At 38.8% G+C, this 20,645-nt stretch overlaps 1 protein-coding gene and 1 pseudogene across 1 annotated transcript in view; one reads left to right on the plus strand and one right to left on the minus strand.

Moving 5' to 3' along the window:
* Nucleotides 1-20,645, minus strand: part of LOC101828273 (LIM domain containing preferred translocation partner in lipoma) — a 583,098-nt gene that overhangs the window by 360,150 nt on the left and 202,303 nt on the right. The window lies entirely within an intron of this gene.
* Nucleotides 1,449-1,861, plus strand: LOC101828544 (annotated as a pseudogene).

The following is a 20,645-nucleotide window of genomic DNA, read 5'->3' on the forward strand; positions in this document are numbered from 1 at the left end:
CGGGCGGTGGTGGCGCACGCCTTTAATCCCAGCACTCGGGAGGCAGAGGCAGGCAGATCTCTGTGAGTTCAAGGCCGGGCTGGACCGATAGCCTCCAAAACAATACTGAGAAACCCTGTCTCGTAAAAACCAAAAAAAAAAAAAGAAAGAAAGCTATAGACATACAATTAAAAGAAAAGTGATTATAAAGAAATTGAGCTGTCAAATCACAAGAATAAGATGTGGGTTTATTGAAATAAATTTGCTTTCTTGATCTTATAAAGTCATTTGTATTCATATATACATATATATCTATTCAACATATTTACATGAGAAATCGTCAAATGTATATAAGAAAGGATCCAAGATAGAGTTATAGCACAGAAACATTCAAAGACATAGCAAAATTTCCTAATAAGAGAAACTCTTCTCCTACACAGCTACATGAACATGCCTCTCAAGAGTAGGCACACAGAAGAGAAGCACCAGGCTTCTCAGAGACCGATCAGGCAGAAGCCTGGAGAGGGAGCACTGTGCCAAAGCCTTGTTAAACCTGGTGAACGGTGTACAGGAAGGGCTGCCCATAGAAAGCATCACCATCTTATTTTCTAATTCTTATCATGTGAGCTGCAGTAGAAGTGGGGAAATGAGGTATGGCCTCTAATTTTAGGGCATTTTTATCTGTAATTCAAATTCTAGCTCAGGTCCCAGACTCTGCTTCACTCTGGCCTTTCTGGTCACCCACTCTGCATTTTTATAGTCAGCAGTATTAGGTGAGAACAGCTGTGGACAGTCAGCTTAATCTCTACAAAATGAGAATAACCCTGGCATTTAGATTTCAAAGAGTTCTGAAGATCAAATAAAATAATGGCTCTCTGCGAGTGTTATAAGACACTATACAATATTAAGAGATTTTATTGGCCTCTGTCACTGCTAATACTATGTTTGAGACAGAGGAATAATGAGGGCTCTGTGGGAATGTTCTAGTAGAGATTTGTGGGAAGGAATCAGGTCACAGAACAAACTACAAGAAAACAATATACCTTGCTATCTATTACAATAGGGTGAGGTAAAGCACCAGACAGTAGTGTGAGACATATGAGTGCCTGGAGCACTCTCAACAAAAGGTACTGACAAGAGCAGAAGTACAAACACGACATGCGTCTGCTCAGTCCTACTTAATAACAAAACTCAGTCTGTCTCAGACAGTGACATCATTTGAGAGTATTTCCAGCATACTCAATAATAGGGTATTTCCATGGCCAATAAACTCCTAAAAAGTGCAATCGAATTAAATTCTTGCCTTAAGGAAAAAGAAAACCAGCAAATAAATTCAAGTGTTCTTTGTTGCGAAAACACAATAGGCATTAATTTCTATGTCCTTATTTATTTTCTTCCAGACCTAAGGGCACATACACCTTATTTTCACGTAAAACAATGTTTCCCAATAGTTTTAACCTGCTTTCCTTCCCACAGTCCCTCACGCCCTTCCTTTCCAACTTGGGACCAGCAGAATAGCTCCCAAAAGGAAGGGTGGTGAGAAAAACAAGGTCACAAGACAATACACCATCAAAAATCACAAGTGCATCCATGGCGTGGACTTCAAGAAGCATGCTCCTCAGGCACTCAACGAAATCCGGAAATTTGCCATGAAGGAGATGGGGATTCCAGATGTGTACATTGATACCAGGCTCAGTAAACTATCTGGGCCAAAAGAATAAGGAATGTTCCATACCATGTCCGTGTACGTTTGTACAGAAAAAGTAACAAGGATGAGGGCTCACCAAACAAGCTGTACACACTAGTAACCTACATGCCTGTTACCACATTGAAAACTCTACAGTCAATGTGGATGAGAACTAACCTCCTGAATGTCAAATAAAGCTGGAGAACTGCAAGATAGAAAGAAAGAAAGAAAGAAAGAAAGAAAGAAAGAAAGAAAGAAAGAAAGAAAGAAAGAAAGTTTCCCAAAAGACACCATACTGCCTGGTACTAAGGAAACTTTATTTTGCCAGCAAGCAGTTGGCAATGGGTTGTGCATGCTAACAGGGGAGAAAACACAACTATAAAATGTTGGTGATATAGGAAAATGTCAGACCTGGTGAGGATGAGCTCACTGAAGTAAAAATCTAAGTCAGGAGAACAATAAAGACTTCCTTCTTGAACTGCTTACAAATCATTCTCTACCACCAGTGTTAGATCACCACTAATCTCACGATGTGAAAATATTCTCATCCGCAGAAACTGGATACAAATGCCTTCTCCTTCTATACCACTGGTTCTCACCCTGTGGGTCGTGACCCCTGGGGACCTCAATAACCATTTCACAGAGATCACATATAAGATATCCTGCATATCGGATACTATATATATTAGACATTTGCCTTATGATTTATAACAGTGGGGAAATCACAGTTATGAAGTAACAATGAAATAATTTTATGGTTGGGGATCTCCACAACACTGTATTAAAGGGTCTACATTAGGAAGGTTGAGAACCACTGCTCTATACCCGTGTAGTCAGAAGACTATCATTCAAATTCTGTTTTCTGCATTTTTAATGTGGAATTCTATATCACCCATAGTTTCTAACAAGAATATCTTTTCTTGAAATTTATATATAATATATATATGACATATATGTATATAGTATATACACATACATGTGGAATATTCCTGTCAAACTAGAATATTTAAATTTCCAAATTAAGTAACAACCTTATATGAACATTGGTTCATAACAGCCTTAAAGAAAGTAAGGAATCAGCCAGGCGGTGGTGGTACACGGCTTTAATTCCAGCACATGGGAAGCAGAGGCATGTAGATCTCTGAGAGTTTAAGGCCAGCCTGGTCTATAAGAGCTAGTTCCAGGACAGCTAGGGCTACACAGAGGAAATCTTTGTCTCAAAAAAAAAAGAAAGAAAAGAAAAGAAAGAAAGTCAGGAATCAATCAATGTATATTTTCTATACCTGAAACTTAGAAACAGAGGTTAGTCTGAGTGGTTCCCAGGGCCTCTTCTGGCTTCAAATTCCAGACCACCTCATGACACCCTTCTTAACTGCCAATGGTCTGGGGGAAGGTTTTGGGTTTACTCTATAACCTGAAGCCACACTAGGCTTAGGATACATTTACTTGACAGAAAAAAAGCTGTAAAATAACTGTGTCTCTGAGCATCCAAGTGTTGGCCATGACACTTCCCCATGACTGAAGTTGCTTTGTAACTTTTTAATCAAGCTGAATACAAGACAAATCTATATTTAGACTACAGCTCCATCAATGATGCAAAGATAATCATGAAAAGTCACAAGATCAATTTCATGGGCTTCCAGAACATTTTAAGGTAAAAGAAAACAGAGAGTACCAATGTAAAACATGTAAAAGAAATGGTTCATTTCAAACTGCATATGTGTATATGCACAACTGTCAATGAAAAATGTATTTCTTAAAAAAAAAGAAAAATGTATTTCTTGCTGTCAGTTCTAAAAGCAAAGTGTTTGAAACTCACTAACACAGAAGAAAGTACACAGGAATACATAACTACAGAGCTGACACTCACACATTATAGAGCCAATTACCATGACGAGCAGCGCAAAAGTAAATCTTGGGAAAGGAATCTAGCCCTCCCCCAGATTTCACATTCCTCCTTCTGAGTAACAGTCCAGATCACCACTGGACAGACAGGGCAAATGAAGGTGTTCTCCAACCCTCTGACTTACAGACATGCATACATATGTGTACACACACACATTCGTGTAGGCACGCACACAGGAGCTCCTCTTCTCCGGTGTCTCAACCTCCCAGGTCCTGTCTTGGGCAATACTGTTTCTTTAGCCCTGTCACCCTTTCTTTCTCCCTGTATCTGGGGGCAGAAGGGAGAATGTAGGGGACAGAAGGAAAGGCAAGTTGGGGAGCAGACTTCAATTTCTCAGATTTCTGTTATTTACAATCCCACCAACCTGCCGCCCTTGTCTGCTGCACAGAAGACTGAACCTGGGCATTTTTAGGCTTTCAGAACATTTTTCTTTCTACTTCCCTGGCTGAATGGCTTGGTTTGAGTAATTTTCTCTTTCTCCTGGGGTTGGTTGCTAAGAGACACTCTATTACTTCTCTTTCTCTTATGACCCGATTACTGTGATCAGCAAAGACAGCATGCAGACAACATCCTGACATGGCTCATACAAGATCTCTGGGCCTGTTACAAAGTGATGGACTTTCTTAACCCTCTCTCTACCGCAGATCAAGGTTCGCTGCTGCGCTGTTCCCCATGTAGAGTCAAAGGACTCGTCCTCATTTAAAGCTGTGGCTATGGTAGATAACCCATCACCATCACTGTAGCAGCTGATACAATTCAATGCTTCCTATTATAATGAGTTTCTTACTTCATCAGTAAGAAAGCAGGCCAAACACTGTTCTGAATGTCCATCTCCATCTTCGATAAGGACTCCTAAAATCCTTCTTGGCCAGGGAATTTAATTTCTCATTTCTTTTCTGGTATAAACAGTCACAGAAAAGGTCACACATTTTTTTTAGCACAATCCCACCCACCCATCTAGGGCAGAAAGCATAAAACACTAAGTGTTTGCTCAATGTTTGTAGTGCTGAGTGTTGAGCATAAGCTCTTCCCTTCTCTTGAGTTTCCTATTCAACCCGCATACCCATCTACTTCAGGGGAAAAGTCTAAAGGAAAAGATGGGACTTTCTTTTAAAAACAGACCTCAGAAGAGACCATCAATTCAAGTAGCACAGAGTAAGTGTATAAGAAAGGAATAAAGATTCTCAATAGAGAGCACTATTGTCCTCAGTTGATACTTCCTCCACACAGCTTGGAAGATATAGCCAAGTTTTTCTATTTAATCTATCAACCTCCCCATGACAAAGTCAACTGAGAACATTTCTGGGCTCACAGACATAGTTTCAGTAGGTAAAAGCACCAAGCCTGATGACATTATTTCAATCCCCAGAAAAGAGAACCGAATCCTATGAGGTGTACACACAGAGAGACACAAAGACACACAGTCAAACACACCACACACCACACACGCACACACACACATAACACACACACGTGTGCCCGCGTGTACACGAACACGTGAACACTTACACCATACACATACCCCCAAGACACATACACAGTTAAAATTTTATAAATAATTAAAATTAAAATAAACATTCTTAATTCAAAGCAAGTTCACATATGATCATCTATAACATCTATACAAAGACTCCAGGCCTCCCTGTTCCTTCTGATTAGTGTAAGCTTTTATTATTTAATTTCATTCATTCCTATTAAAGTTTGGATTTTATCAAAACTGAAGCCCTCCTGGCACGGTTCCACTTCAATATACTTTCACACACAATTAAGACCTTCCCCGTTTACATAGCGATCTACCTACATACACTCAGTTATTCAAAGTTTGGTGTGTGCACATTCAATAAAAAAGTTCTTACACAGAATTGGGCAGAACATTAGATTATGGAACTGTCACTTAGAAATAGCTGCACTCAAATCAAAACCACATTCTTTATCAGCTACAAGACGTTGGATAGCTTGTTTATTATCTGTCTGAATTTCAATCTCATTTGTTTCAAAACAAGAAACTTCAGTGTCAAGTAGTAATGATGATATAAAAATGATAGGATAAACAACTGGAACATATTTTATGAGGGATCACTTGTAAACTAGAGGCACTTAAGAACATGAACATACACTCCTCATAAATGTGGGTTGAAAAGAATGTAAAGCATTGGCCCATAGGCATGCTGAGAGGGAACACAGAATAGAAATCCAAGGTCCACTGTACAACTTAACTAAATTCGTGTTTCATGAGAACAACTTTCAGCAGTAAAGAGTTTTAACAATTTACTGCTTACACAATTACACCTTCTTATCCTTTATGATGGGACAGAAATGAAGATGTGTTGCTCACTCATGTTGTTTTTACAACAGAGAAAACTAACCCCACTATTTAGCATCTATCATGCCTAAGGCTAGGTTTTTGTCCACCTGCATATTTTTCTATGACCTGGCTCCTGTTCAACCTTTCTGGCTGCATGCTACTCCTTTTCATTATGGCTCAGACAAAACTTTACCATTTGACCTGGTAGGTCTCCTCCTTTATATTGAGTGTTCATGAAGAAATTTTAAGATCAATGTTCAAAACAAAGTCAAACTTACAATGCTTAGCAACCACCAGGAAGCTTGGCTCTTGACATACGGATAAAATACCAGGTAGTAGTAAGGGTGGGCTTTGGTTTGTGGATACAAGATGGCCTCCACCCATCCTCTGTAGCAAAACCTTTATTCTGCTCCCTTCTCCTTTATTTATTTCTAACAGTATTCCTAACTAGTAACATAACAACAGGTACCAAACTAGTTGTTCAAGAAAATGAAGATTCTCTAAAGTCCCCTGATATAGGTTTTACCAGTCAAGATGTGGACTCAGTCTCAGGTTGACTGTTTTGAAGGATGAGGGGCAATAATGCCAGATGGCAATTTCACTATAAAACTGGTAACATCCATATATGGATTAATTTAACGCAGAGAAACCTGCTCAGAAAAATAAAAACAAAAACTTTAAAATCACCATTAGCAAAATATCTCAAGTCCTTTATTTAATAGAATTATATCTATAACTCTATGAAAGAAAAAATCATTCAGAAGCCAAGAGACATGACAAGAAAAAAATTATGAAAATATTCAACAAATAATTTAAAAAGAAAATTCAGGAACATATAAAATCTATATACTACACCCCCTCCTGAAAAAAAATGGGAATCCAGGGCATGCTATGAGAAATGATCAGAGCCTTCAAGCATACTGTAAAAATATCGTCAATTTTACCAAACTTGTGCTTGTTTAGCAGGCTTTGGGTTATACCTCTGTTTTCACAACTTGCTACAGAGCTTTCCCTATATCTTAAGATGACGACCTCATCAGTGCTTCTGTTCCAGATGTTAGCAGATGGGAATCGCTTGTGAACACACCAGGTAACAAATCATTAGAGTTCAAGCACAACCGCCACTGCTACTTCAAAGCATAAACATAGGAGTTCTCAGAGTTTAGATTGCTTTTCCAGCTGGCCTGTCAGTCTGCACCACTATATACAAGTTCTGGTGCTGTACAACTATTACATTAAAATTGCAGAGCATGGACATAGATAGAAGGAAGACATAATAATCCTATTATCATAAAAGCAAAGAATAAAACTGAAAGACAGCTAAACTCACAAACAAGATGAGCTAGGTCACATGTTTAAACAACCAAAAACTTACCACGTAGGCAATTCTGAAAACTTTCTTAAATCGGACTGAATGCTAATTTTTCCATTTTTTTTCACTATACTTATTTGGGTTCAGATTTGGGCTCCAAAGTATTAATTTGGAAAGAGGATTGCCTAATGAACTCAAACCACAGAAAGTATTTAACTTCATTTCCTGACTTCAGGAACTATACTATTTTAAATGGATAATTAATAGGATTTTCATATATATTTTCTTTCATGGAGAAAAATCAACCACAATGACACCATGCAGGACAGTCCCATGAGTGAGAACACAGTATATAGAAAATGAACAACTGAGGGCTGGAGGGATGGCTCAGCCGTTAAAGGCTAGGCTCACAACCAAAACTATAAGAAAATGAACAACTGTTTCCTGGCACTTGACTGTAAGCATGGATTCTCTGAGAGCTTCAAATTTTCTACCTATGTTCATTACCACTGCATGCAGTTCTATAACATCACACAAAACTTCTAGGAAAGTAGAGATTAAATCATTGATGCTATAGATTCCTTGCAAGGGAGACAACCAACTTAAAGTGAACAAGATAAGGCAAGTTTGAAAGGATTAAAGCAGTAACACAAAGAGCTTAAGTATGCGCTTTGTAATCTATAAGGGCAGAATAAGGACCAAAGATAAGGTTTCAATAGTATGTAAAAATAATTTCAATTTACTACTAACAATGAATAATGCTAGAAACACAACATGCTATCTGCCCTGCCATACAGGCAGGCCAAACAAAACTCACGACTGCCTCAAGGCACATGTCCTCAAGGGAGAGTGTATGACTACTCTTAGGTCTACAGAATTGAAGGGGTGTTATATGGGCTCTACTGTTCTTAGAACATAAACTCTAAAACCGGCTATTAAAGCTATACCTATGTATTTTAAGGTTTAGTCTCTCTTTTGTCAAGTATTTGTACATTATACATTTTTATAAATTTAAACAAACCACTTTAATAACCTCTGATCATTATTTCTTCATCAGTCATACTGAAGGCTCCTTCCATGTCATGGCCATTGTGCTAGTTAAGGTTACTACTGCTAAGATGAAACACCATGACCTAAGAAACTTAAAGAGGAAAGGGCATATTTGGTCATACTTCCATATCATTGTTCATCATAGAAGCAGACTGGAACTCAACAGGGCAGGAACTGGAGGGAGAAACTAAGGGCATGGGCATGGAGGAGTACTGCTTACTGGCTTGCTCAACCTGCTTTCTTATAGGACCCAGGACCACCAGCCCAGGGATAACATCACCCACAATAAATCACTAAATAAGAAAATGCACTCCAACAGCTGGATCTTAGAGGCACAGTTTCTCAGTTGAGGTTCCCTCCTTTCAGATGATTCTAACATGTGTCATGTTGACATAAAACTAGCCAGGACAGTCATGCACTAAGCCCATGTATAAAGCATTGAGCTGCAGCTCTCTCTCATTAGAGCTAATTCTAAAGTTGCCTCATTTCAAAAGCAATGCATCCCGTGGTGTCTTGTTGCTTTGTTATTCCTTTCTCGTGGATTTACAACTGGAAGGTAGAAGACAGGTTCCAAGTGATAAGGTCTGGCAAACAACTGCTGAGATGAGAACTGAGTGGTGAGGTTTTGGTTTTGGTGTCTTCTTTGAATGGCAGGGGCTTGTAGCTTTAAATAATAATGAAACACATGGCCAGAAGTTATGAACTTTCTCAATCAGCCTGCCTATGTGTAACCATGTAACAAGAAAGTTTTTAAAACTTAATGACCATCACAAACTGAATACATCAGAAATGATGGAGAGTGCCAAGTCTGGATAACTGCTTTGATTTTGCTGTCGTTACCTGGTTACAGTGTAAGGACCTAATACTCTAGGGCCTTGTACGTGCTAGTCAAGCATTCTACAGCTGAGTAGATGGAGCTCAACCCTCAACAGATGGTTCAGCTCTCAAAATTCTGTTAGACAGTCAGAGAAGACAATTAGATCCCCTGTGACACAATACTGTCTGTACTATTTAAGAGTACCCAGATTATAAGGCTGTCAGTGAAAGTAAGATATGGAAAGCATCAATACACAATGTTTTCTGTGTTTGTGAGGCTATCAAGGAAAAATGCTATGGCAACAAGACTGGTTATAATGAAGAATTTCAAATTTAAGATGTGAACCCAGAGAAAGACCATGACTGTCCAAATGGACAAACACGGAGGAAAGTAAAGACATTTATTTTGATCTTATAGAGACCATTATTTTACCCAGCTCTACATGGTAATAGCTGTGCTGAAAAACCTGTGCACCTTAAGTTACTGAAAGTTCCCATGCCTTCCTTTTATTTTAGCTACAAACTTTTTCCCATTGACTATTCTCACATTGGACTTAGCTCCATGGGTTATTAGCAAATTTCACTGGGACTTTGGAAATAGACTGGCTACTAATGTCAGGAGGACTAGCATTGTTCATTGAACACAGTTATACCAAGGTATAAGAGCAAAAGGCAGGTGACTAAAACCCTAAAAGGCCTCACTGAAAGTCTATGGCTTCAGGTAGCACAATCTCAACACAAGAGAATGACCTAGTTTTGGTATGGGAGATTATTTTTTGAGAACCACCCTGCCAACGAGACTGGATTTTTATTCCTATCACACCCCATTCACTCTTTAGTAATTACCAACCATCTTTCCCAAGTTGACCTATGACAAAAGAAAACACCACAAATTGTGAAAGGTAAAGGCCACCACTAACCTTCAGAGTCCCAGAGGAAGAGAGAGATAAATGGGGAACAGAAAGGAAGAGGCATCAGTCAAGGCTACAGTGAGCACCCGGGTCAACCCTGAGAGAAAGATGAGGAAGTACTGATTCTCAGCATCTATTGCAAACCACCAGCTTCTCTCACTTCCCGTGCCCACCGAGACGACTTTTGCCAGTGAAGGAAGAACTAGTTTCATAAACAATGATCAGAAGAAGAGACAAGTGTGGGGTGGGGTGGGGCAGGAGAGGCAAGGGAACCCAGCAGACTGATTTTGAAGAAAAGATTAATGCTAAGTTTTAAAATGACAAAGGGTTTGTTCCTTCAATGTCACTGGACCAGTTTATAAAACAAGCAAGTCAGAAAGTATTAGCTATGTTGATTTAGTGGATTCTTCATTCCAGGAGACAAAGGACTTAAGAAGATGGGGGATTTTAGTCAAGAGGTAAGCTGAACTTGACTAGTAAACTCTCAAAATATGACCGCTGCCTTAAGAGCCACACAAGTAAGTCGGGCAGAATAGCAAGGGGGATTTTCTATAGTTATTAACTGCCATGTTACCACTAGCATCATTATGTAACACAGTAGCATATGGGGAACATTAGGCAGTGTGTTTTCCAAAGCTTCACTGGCCAAGTGGGTGAGGCAATGGCCTTCTTGAATCAAAACCTATTGCTCCTTGAGGCCTGCATAGCTGCCTTGATTAAACACAGCAGCAGGCTCCAGTTGAGGGGACAATTCTTCCCTTTTGAGGGGAGGTAGAACAGAGTAATTGCCAGATGTTTGCAATTTTAGCTATAAAAAGATGGCTGCTTTCCATTCCTGAGTACGTTGGATCTTTTCTTCTTTCTACCCAAGCTATTGTGGTTCACTTAAATAGGCCACTGCACTGATGAATCATCATTTAAAACTGCAATAATGGAAGCAAAAAAATATGGCATTTCAAATTCCCATGTAAGAGGAATAAATTAAAATATACAGGTACCAGTTATGTGCTATGCAACAATAATCATGTTACTGCTTAAGATGCTCATTTTGAGTCAGGAGAGCTGTATGTGGCTCTCCCCCTGGCTACTTTCTACCATCAGGGCTACATACCGATGTCTCACCATCAAGCCTGCATCTGTTCACCTGCAAAATGGAGGTAAGCATTCCCTCCTAGGCTCACTCTCAGGGACAGTCCTGTGTACATCCATTCCCATCCTGGTGCAGACAGGCAAAGCCCAACAGAGGCATGCAAATCTTCTTCAAGTAAAAGAGCGAGAAAAAAATATGTGAACATGATTAAAACCTACTTATCATAACTATATACACACATATACCTGGTGGTTTCTAATTGTGAAACTACCCCACTAGCACCAAATGGGCAGTCCTCTTTTCATATACTGTACACTAAATCTGGGGGTGGGGAGAGGGAAATAGAAATCTAGTTTCTATTTAAGCAACACTGATACAACTAACTTGGAGAGTAGTGACCACTCTGAAGAGCATGGCATCTCAAGTGCCTGGGGATCTGGGATACATGTGAGTGTCAGTACAACCATGGAGAATGGCTGAATCTCATCATGTAAGAGAACATTCCACAACAGACACATCTACCTGCCATAACACAAGGAGAAACCAACCCCAAATCAATTTGAAAGTGCCAGGCACCAAGTATGCAGCATGTACAAAGGAATATTACAAATGGTTCATTTAAACTACCAGGATGACTTACATTGTGGCATTTAATGACTTAACAACATATAGACACCAACAACGTGAGGTGCACTCTCACCCTGAACTCTTAGGGGAGGGTCTAAGCCCTGCCCTGTATGAAATGACAGACTATGGACACCCCCATGGAGGGCCTCACCCTCCCTGGGGAAATGAGGGGATAATGGGGGGGTTGGGGGTAGGGTACGGGAGAAGGGGAGGGAAAGGGAGAGGGACCTGGAACTGACTTGTGAAGCAACCTTGTTTCTTGTCTAAATTTAAACTGAAAAATAAATTTAAAAAAAACTCAAGGCCTGGTCCCCAAGATTTCAATTGTCACTATGGGACTTGAAAATCATTAGGGGAGATGACCTGGGGCCAGGGATGGGTAGAGAAAAAAAACATATAGACAGAAATTATGGATTACGAGCCCCAGGATAACATTCATGTTTTATGTGGTGATATCTTGCTTGTGCATATAAAGCCTGTCTGAAAGTCAGAGAATGGAGCTTGCCACGAACTAACCATAGAGATCTGGAGGTCTGTACAGACAGACAGAACGTGAGGTAGCTGGGCTGAAACAGGATATAAGCAGGGAGAAACGGAAATCATTTTCTTGTCTGCTGAGATGCTAAGGAAGAAAAGTGTGCCATGGTTTGCTTCTTCTCTGACCTTCAGATAGGCTTTATTTATACAAGCAAGATATCATTACAGTTTTATTTTTAAATATTGGCAACAATGGTGATGGCACCTTCACTAACTTAATTATTCCATACAAGATGTGGTGGCAGTCCACCACTTAATGCTCATAACTGTCTCAGACACATACATCTCTATTTCACAATCACAACAAATAGCACTATAGATATTTAGCATAGTAGCCCAGTTCCCAGAGAAATTAAAGTGTGAAGTCAAAAGTGAAACACAGAACAATCTGACTCTAGTTCACACACCAAACAATGGCCTACCCCAAGTTTGTTTTCTCTGTTGTTCTTTTGATGGTCTGAACTCAAGAAAACTCTTCAAAGTTCTCTAATAGCTAAACACACAGCCAATTTCCAAACAAAAGCTCTATATGAAAGCTTTGTATTCTTAGCAAAATGGTCATTTTGATATATCAACTATCTCATGAAAATACAAAGCACTTATTCAGGTCTGGGAATGGCTTAACTTAAAGTTACATATCCCTGTTAAATAACAATGGCATGGGAGGTGGGATGTGATGTCCCATGGTCTTAATTCTAGCACTTGGAACACAGAGGCAGACAAATATCTGTTAGTTTAAGATTAGCCTGATATATATAGTGAGTTCCAGGAGAGACAGGACTACACAGTGAAACCCAGTCTCAAAAAGAGTGAAAATAAAAAGCATTAAATAGATCTGAACTGGACTCAATAACAGAATGAGCATTAATTAGCATGATATCAAGACATGAAGAAGTAAAATCTCCATGAGACATCCTATACTGGAGGCCATTTCTATGAACATGTCATATGATCTATAGATTTATTTAATGGGCGGTAATTTTTAAAGAGGAAACAATAAAACTCAAATCACTACAGTAAGAATTAACAGGTCAATATCACATAACGACAGTTTAAAATGTCAGTTTAGTTTCATTCTAATGTCATTAAAACTACCAGTGTCATCTAAGAAATTGAAGCAAGATGACACAACTCAGTTGAATAAGTGGACATTTCAAGGGGTTATTCCCAAAGCTTTCTGCAATGATATCTCCTTGGTAGTAGCTTCAGATTTCTATGACTGGTGGATATTGCCATACCTCATTCACACCCATTCCTAGGCGATTTCAAGTCATATATTTATAAATTCATTTTCAAGTAGCTCACTAGTAATCAGTGTGGAAAGTAACACTGAAAATTGTCCCTTTTAATTCAACCAGTTACATTGCAATTCAAATCACTGCCCTGGATGACAGTGTTCATCGTGTGTGTGTGATCTCTACTGTCTGCAAGTGGCAGTATCCTTGACAGAAAAGCTAGGAAGGTCCAAACACAATACAATGGACTCCACATGCAAAAAAGACTGCACATCCAATGAAAAGTGATGTACATCCTGTATACATCATTCATGAGAGAATGTTTTGGTAAGAGTCAAAGTTGGTGCACGGGGCTGTGATATAGGACTCAGCGACAGAGCACTTACTAGCATGTCTGAATGTTATACTCAGGCTTGTGTAAATTACTAATTAGAGGAAATACTGATAGTTGATATGTGTATGTCTTCTCCATTATTAGTCTCACTGTGGGTCTCCAGTATCTTAGGTTACTCATTTATCACTAGGGACAAAGATAATGTCAAGACAATAAGAAAATTACAGGGCCCTGTGGAAATCAAACTAGGTAAGTGAGAACGTGGCATGGAACTGAATTTGTATACATGATCTTTAAAGTACTAGGAAATACTTTGAAATAAAACTCAATTGTTTCAACTCTTCTCAGAATCATCCTGAGTGTGTGGATAACAAAGAAAGTAAAGAAAAAAGTTTAAATTGGATTATCTCTCATATCCTATAGGGTGTATGTTTCAAAAGGTCACAGTTTGTCTTCAGTTTCAGGACTGCCTTTTAGCATCCATATATACACAGAAACATTTCACTAAATGGTGCCAGCGATGAAGCAAGGACTATCAATGATACTCGGGGCTAGCACCACAGCAGAAACACGCTGTTGGTCTTGCCACATGATAGGCTCACCCTCCTTATTGCCTGTCCTCTCTGTAGTTACTCAACTTTGAGGAGCTGCTGGGAAACATGGGTCTACCCACAGCGAATCTACCCCATTTTCAAGACATAGAAGCCTCCAAGAGTCATAAGCTGTACCTTCTGCGTCTGCTAGATGGGTCCTGTAGACTGACATATGCTGCCTGTGAAGCATCAACTCTTTCTCCCAGCCGTAAATCAAACACTCCTCTCTGTGAGCCATTCCCCAGGTTTTCTATGAGGGATCCTTCAAATTCTTTTATTATACTAAATTATGTGACCTTCAGTCATGTGGCTTTCTGTATAAGATATCTTTTGACCACAGACCATCTAACCTGCATAAGTACAGTAACTCAGAGAAAATGTGACAGACAGGAAGCCAGACTTTGTTGACAGGGAAAAGTGCTGGGAGCCCTGCCCCAGGTTTTGCTCTCAACAGCCCAGTCTATGAGTATTTTTAAGGAAGGATGACAAAAATACCATGCAATGATTATTTTTATACTCCTTAGGTAAATCATTATTCTAGGCCATGATTTCTCTATATAGTCTATTTGCCCAAAGGCTGGGGTATTGAATTTTTTATAGTAGATATAATGAATCTATTTATAGATGATTTACATTTACCATGACCCAAAATCAGATGAGATTTCAGACATCACTATATGAAATTAACAAAATAGCAGAAGACCTGGAATATAGGAAGTAGAGTATTTCCGAGCTATATTCGAGGAAGCAATCTTATGTTGTTGGTTTTTAAACTTTCTGATTTTGTATCCTTAGCAAAATTCTTTGAAGCAAGGTATGCAACAGCCTGATATAATAGAACAGAGTTCAGAGGGAGAGGTACAGCATTATGAAGAATGATGTTGGTCATCAATGGTTACTCACAGAAGCAGTCTAGAACACGACTTCAAAAGCTAATGTCCTTAACCTTAGGGAGTGTACTTGGATGTACACACTAACATCAGAATACTAGGTCTTGGTGGTCATGAAATAAACTCATGGAGTCCATGCTTAGGTTGAATAATCAATCAGAATTACCTGGGAATACTTAATACTTTCACAAATTAAATTTCTTTTGTCTTTCAAGATTTTAGAAGTCCAGCTATGACTGAAAACTGGAAGTTTAAACGAGATAAAAGAGTGACCATAAAATGTAAATTTAGACAAGATAACACTTTATGAAATCCTGTAATTCTTATATCACAATCATTAAAAATTTACCAGAAGACATGTACTAATAGGATTTTTTTAAAAATAGTATAGAATCTAAGTAATGCTTTATCCAACTTCGCATGGAGACATGGTATATAACTCCCCTGAATCATCAAAAACAGAAGCTGACAGCTTCCATGGGCATCGGGAGAATCTCTTCCCAAGCCATAATTTTTGGCTTATAGCCATTAGCACATGTTTGCATAGCTGCATGCAACACACTGCAGGCCTAGAGAGACACACAGAACTGCCACCATTCTGCCACCCAAGAAGACTGCTTCAGCTTTCTCTTGGCATGAACACCCGCTCTTTGCCACACTCTGCCTATATCTGGTTATCAATAATCACTCATCTCTGGAGTTACCTACTCTCAGAACTGTGAGTGGATAGAGCCATACAATGCAAAACTCATCCCCACAGTGTGGCTTGTTAACTTTACCTGTCCGATGGCTGTGCAAGTGCTCACTGTGGTGCTCTTGGTTTTTATTTGTGGAGAAAGAAAAGTAGCTTTTCAAACTTAAAACATACCAATGCAATTCTGTATTTAAAAATGAAGACAATTTCAAAACATACCAACAGGAGTATATATTTCTATACTTTAAAATAAAGACAAATAAAGAGCACCTCCTATACAAATCAGCATTAATCACTGTTTTTCAAAGCATGAAAGACTCAGGAATCAATCACTTTATTATACATTCATTTCAACAGTTAATTAGGCTGACAGGCTACAAAATAAATGAGAATTTTGTCATCAATTACATGAACATCCCTTTGTTCTCAAGCATCTAATCTACTCTGTTCATTTATATTGGTTCTCAGGGTGGCTTCCAAACAAGTCATCACAAATTCATCTGTGATGCACAGCGATGATAATCATGGAAGGAATCCCACAAATCTAAGACTCAGCTTTATCACTTACTGTTGGATAATGCTAAGCAAGTCCCTGGGGACTCTCTTTGTCTATAAGGCTGCCTAATATCCCCTGCCTGCACTCAACAGTCAATCACACCGGACAGCATTCTTGGGCAAAGTTTGTATATCTTCTATGAAGATGTTTAGGAATCTCTACTTCTTATTTAGGAAATGAAAATTGGTATGATGTAAATTCTAGTATCCTGCCTACCTGGAACTATAATGTTTTTCTGTTTATAACATATTAGGCAGTGTGATTTTTAACACTATTGGCCTAGCAACACTTGTTGGTATTTATGGAAGCCATAATTAATAATAAAATTATTAATAAGCATTTGTTATTATCACAGGTTGTAATTTAGAATTACTGCCAATAATATTATACTACCATAACAATATTTGCAATACAAACACTATTTCAAACATTATCAAGGTTACTAAATATGAGTACCTTATTTATTAGTAACTCATGCCTATTATAAAAGAAAAGACATTCTCTCTACAAAGGTTCTCTATATTGCTAACTGCCATTAGCTCAGCCCCTAGAAGAGTGTCTACTACAAAATTTGTTTCATGTAAATGAGCACACAGTAACATTTCTCAGAAGTTGTGAAGCACTCTACCTTTTAAAATCACTTCATACTTACCATTATAGTTGACCATCAAAAATCTTATTTATAAATAATATTAACAGATAAATATTGTAAAACAAGAGTGTGAAGAAGAAAAGTATTCTTCCCAAATTCATGGCAAAACTAACACAGACCATCCACCCAGTACTGTGTAGTGGAGCTGGGTGGCAGGGAGGATTAGGAACACCTGACATGAACAGACAACATCCCACAAATTGCAGTTTCCTTCTTCTTCACGATGCAAAGATCAAATTAACACGATTAGTATCTGCTCCTTTAATGAAGACACAGCTGGTCCTCTTTTCCCAGGAGGACCTGAATATCCAAAGCTATCTCCTTCATGCCATGGTGGCAGAGGGGACTGAGAACCTCACAGAGAAGGGGCATGCCAGTCAACCACAGGCTCAGGGGAGTCGCTGATATACTGCTGAATGTTGAAGATCCTCAGAACACACTCTGAAATATGATAAGTAAAATCTAATACATTGCAGGTGCTTGAATATGGTTACTGATGATTTTTCAGAATGGGGAAGTACATGAAGAGATGTTTGCTACTTGTAGTTCCCAAGTCACATGCAAGATGACCTTCCATGAGGAACAAAGGTAAGAGGACTCTAGAAGCAGGGTAGCACTTTGAGTCCTGGCAGCAGGTCTTTAGGGTAGGGGGCTTGTCTAGCGCTTGGATGATGTTTCCACAATCATGAAAGGGAAGGACTACACACAACAATTTTCAAACCCTTTCTGTTTCTAATACTCAAAAACCGAATATTAATGTGTGCAAAATGGCCCAACTATAAACACAGAAAAAGAAATGAGTGTGGATACATTTCTATCATGGAAACTCAGTTCTAAAGTTGCCAAGGCATTTTTGTTATTAATTATGCCATATTAGTAATGTTCTAAAGCTATGTTCTCTGCATGGGGTGAAGGTAATGACATCACACGACAGCACAGAAGAATGGAGAAGAAAAGAAGCTGGCTTAAGAATTCCGCTCGAAACCATTCATCTCACCTTACCTGCTCTGCCTTCATCAACGCAGCTCAAGCAACAAAAGCATAAGCATTGTTTATGATATGGAAGTGCACAGAGTAATATGTTCAAGAATGGTTTGTAGAAAGGATCAACCTTGGAGTTTAATTTCAAACAAATATCATGAACTATTACAATAGTGGAATGTATGAAATGTAAATTTGTATAGCTAAATAGTTAATGAACACAATACTTTAAAATCTTAAAAATCAGGCACTGAACAGATGGCTCAGGGGTTAATAGCACTGGATGCTCTTCCCAGGGACCTGAGTTCAATTCCCAACACCCACACAGTATCTCACAGTTGTTCATAACTCCAGTTGGAGACATGGGGAGGTTCCGAGGAACCTGAGGGCCTCTTTTGGCCTTTGTTGGCATTGTAAACATGTGATGCACAGACATACATGCAGGAAAACACTCACACAATAAAGTAAAATAAATGTTCTTCAAAAGAATTTTTTAATCTTACAATGAGTAGCAATTTGGATATGAAGGGGCACCTCCTTTATTACATGATGTGGGTCTATGCGTGTGTGTGTGCGCGCACACACACGTACAAACACACACATTTGCATGTGTGCATTTGCATGCATGCATGTACTAGGTACAGAACTATATACTCAGTCCCATTACATCATTTTTAATAAGCTCTTTCATTTCTGGTGGTCTAGCAATCAGTAAAATGGAAAGAACATCTGCTCTGTCTGCCTGAGAAAGCAACAGTAAAAATTATCTTCTGAAAATTAAAAACAAAACAATGAAATGCCAGTGCTGAGCAAACTAAAAAGGTCTGTACCAATATAAAAGGTTCTACCACATGATCACCTAGGATTGGTGCTCTGCAGATTCACTTGTCTAACATAAAAAAAAGTTTTATAAATGGCATTTTAGAGATTACAGAAAGATAATTCTACATCATAAGACAATTTGAACTTTACATACTTATCAAACAAACACAAAAAGAGACAGACAGACAGACAGAGTAATACCAGAATAACCCCAAAACAATTTTGAATAAACAATACCTTGGGAAAGCTGATATAGTTCACTGCCTATGAAAAAGAACAGAAAAAAATTCCACCTTTCTGTTTCATTCTGTTTCATCAACATTTAAGTTTGCATGTTGTTGGTTCTGTCTAATGGTTTTCTTAGTTTTTCTTTAGGATAGAAGCCAGATTACAGGATAAACAGAACTGCAAGGTGGCAGCTTACAGACTAGAGAGAAAATTGTGTTATCACATTTCTATGAAGGGCAAATCATAATGCATATCAAAGAACTTTACATAAAACTATGTACAATAAAAAATACATCCTGTAACACACACACACAAACGCACACCACACACACAAACACACACGCACACACAAACACACAGGGCAGTGAGCTACCTCAGCATTCAGTACTGAACACAGAGAGTATTTGAAAATGTTGGAGCATTCAAAACAGCTGAGGAAATAAAAATTATTTTAAAATTCTGAGAGTCGAAGGACTTGAGGCTTACAGAACCACTGACTGAGAAAAGGCACACCCACTGTGTGCCAATGCCCTTTAGACAAAAATGATTAGCACAATGGTTTACAAAGAAAAGTATAACATATGGGTATCACATAAATATGAACTGGTGTGGAATACATGTGGGTGCTTTTCTATTTTCACAGTCAGAATTAAAAAGCAAACCCTAGAGAGTCCAGACATGAAACTAATGTGAGAAAGGCAGTTGGGAAGTTGAAGGCAGCAGTGTCTGGACAACTCTTCAAATGAGCTCATGAAGTGGGTAAAGGACAATAAATGGAACTGAAACATACAGTTTGAAGATACATGCTGTCTATGAGAACAGCATCAACACAGAAAATCTGTGCCAGAAAATACAATGAAGTCCACCCCACTCTGGGAGCTTCAGTTCCTTTGTGGTTGTGGGTCTGGGCTCCTTCATAGGGTGACATGAAAAGGCAATCAAATAATAACAGAAGAATGTGATGCGTGGTATATACTACATGTTCAGTAAGGGACAGAAGGCAAGTGTAGAAATGGGACAGTGTGAAAAATGTAGAGAAAGAAGAGATAGATTTATGTTACACCAAACATTATGGGGAAAGTGGTACAAACATGATTCCAACAGGTAACAATACAGGTTGGATGGCAAGAGACAAGTAGTTGTGAGCTAGAATGTATGGACACAATTCAATTTACACCACTGTTTCTGAGAAATCAGTGGGCTGCCACAGAGTACTGGCAGGGCATTATAAGCCAGGGGACACCCAAGAGCTTGTCTGACTAGAACTCTTAGCAATGGAGTGAAGAAAGAACACCACTATGTGTTTTTCTTCTCCTGGGGGCACAAGTACTCTACCGTAGAACCAACCCACAAACTACCATTTAACATATCATCAAGTCCCATTTCTGCTAAAGCTTCCTCATGTAACCTTTTTCTTTGTAAGCACTTCGTTGTGCTCTG

The sequence above is a fragment of the Mesocricetus auratus genome, unplaced genomic scaffold, assembly GCF_017639785.1.
Source record: "Mesocricetus auratus isolate SY011 unplaced genomic scaffold, BCM_Maur_2.0 Super-Scaffold_100008, whole genome shotgun sequence".
NCBI classification, from domain to species: domain Eukaryota; kingdom Metazoa; phylum Chordata; class Mammalia; order Rodentia; family Cricetidae; genus Mesocricetus; species Mesocricetus auratus.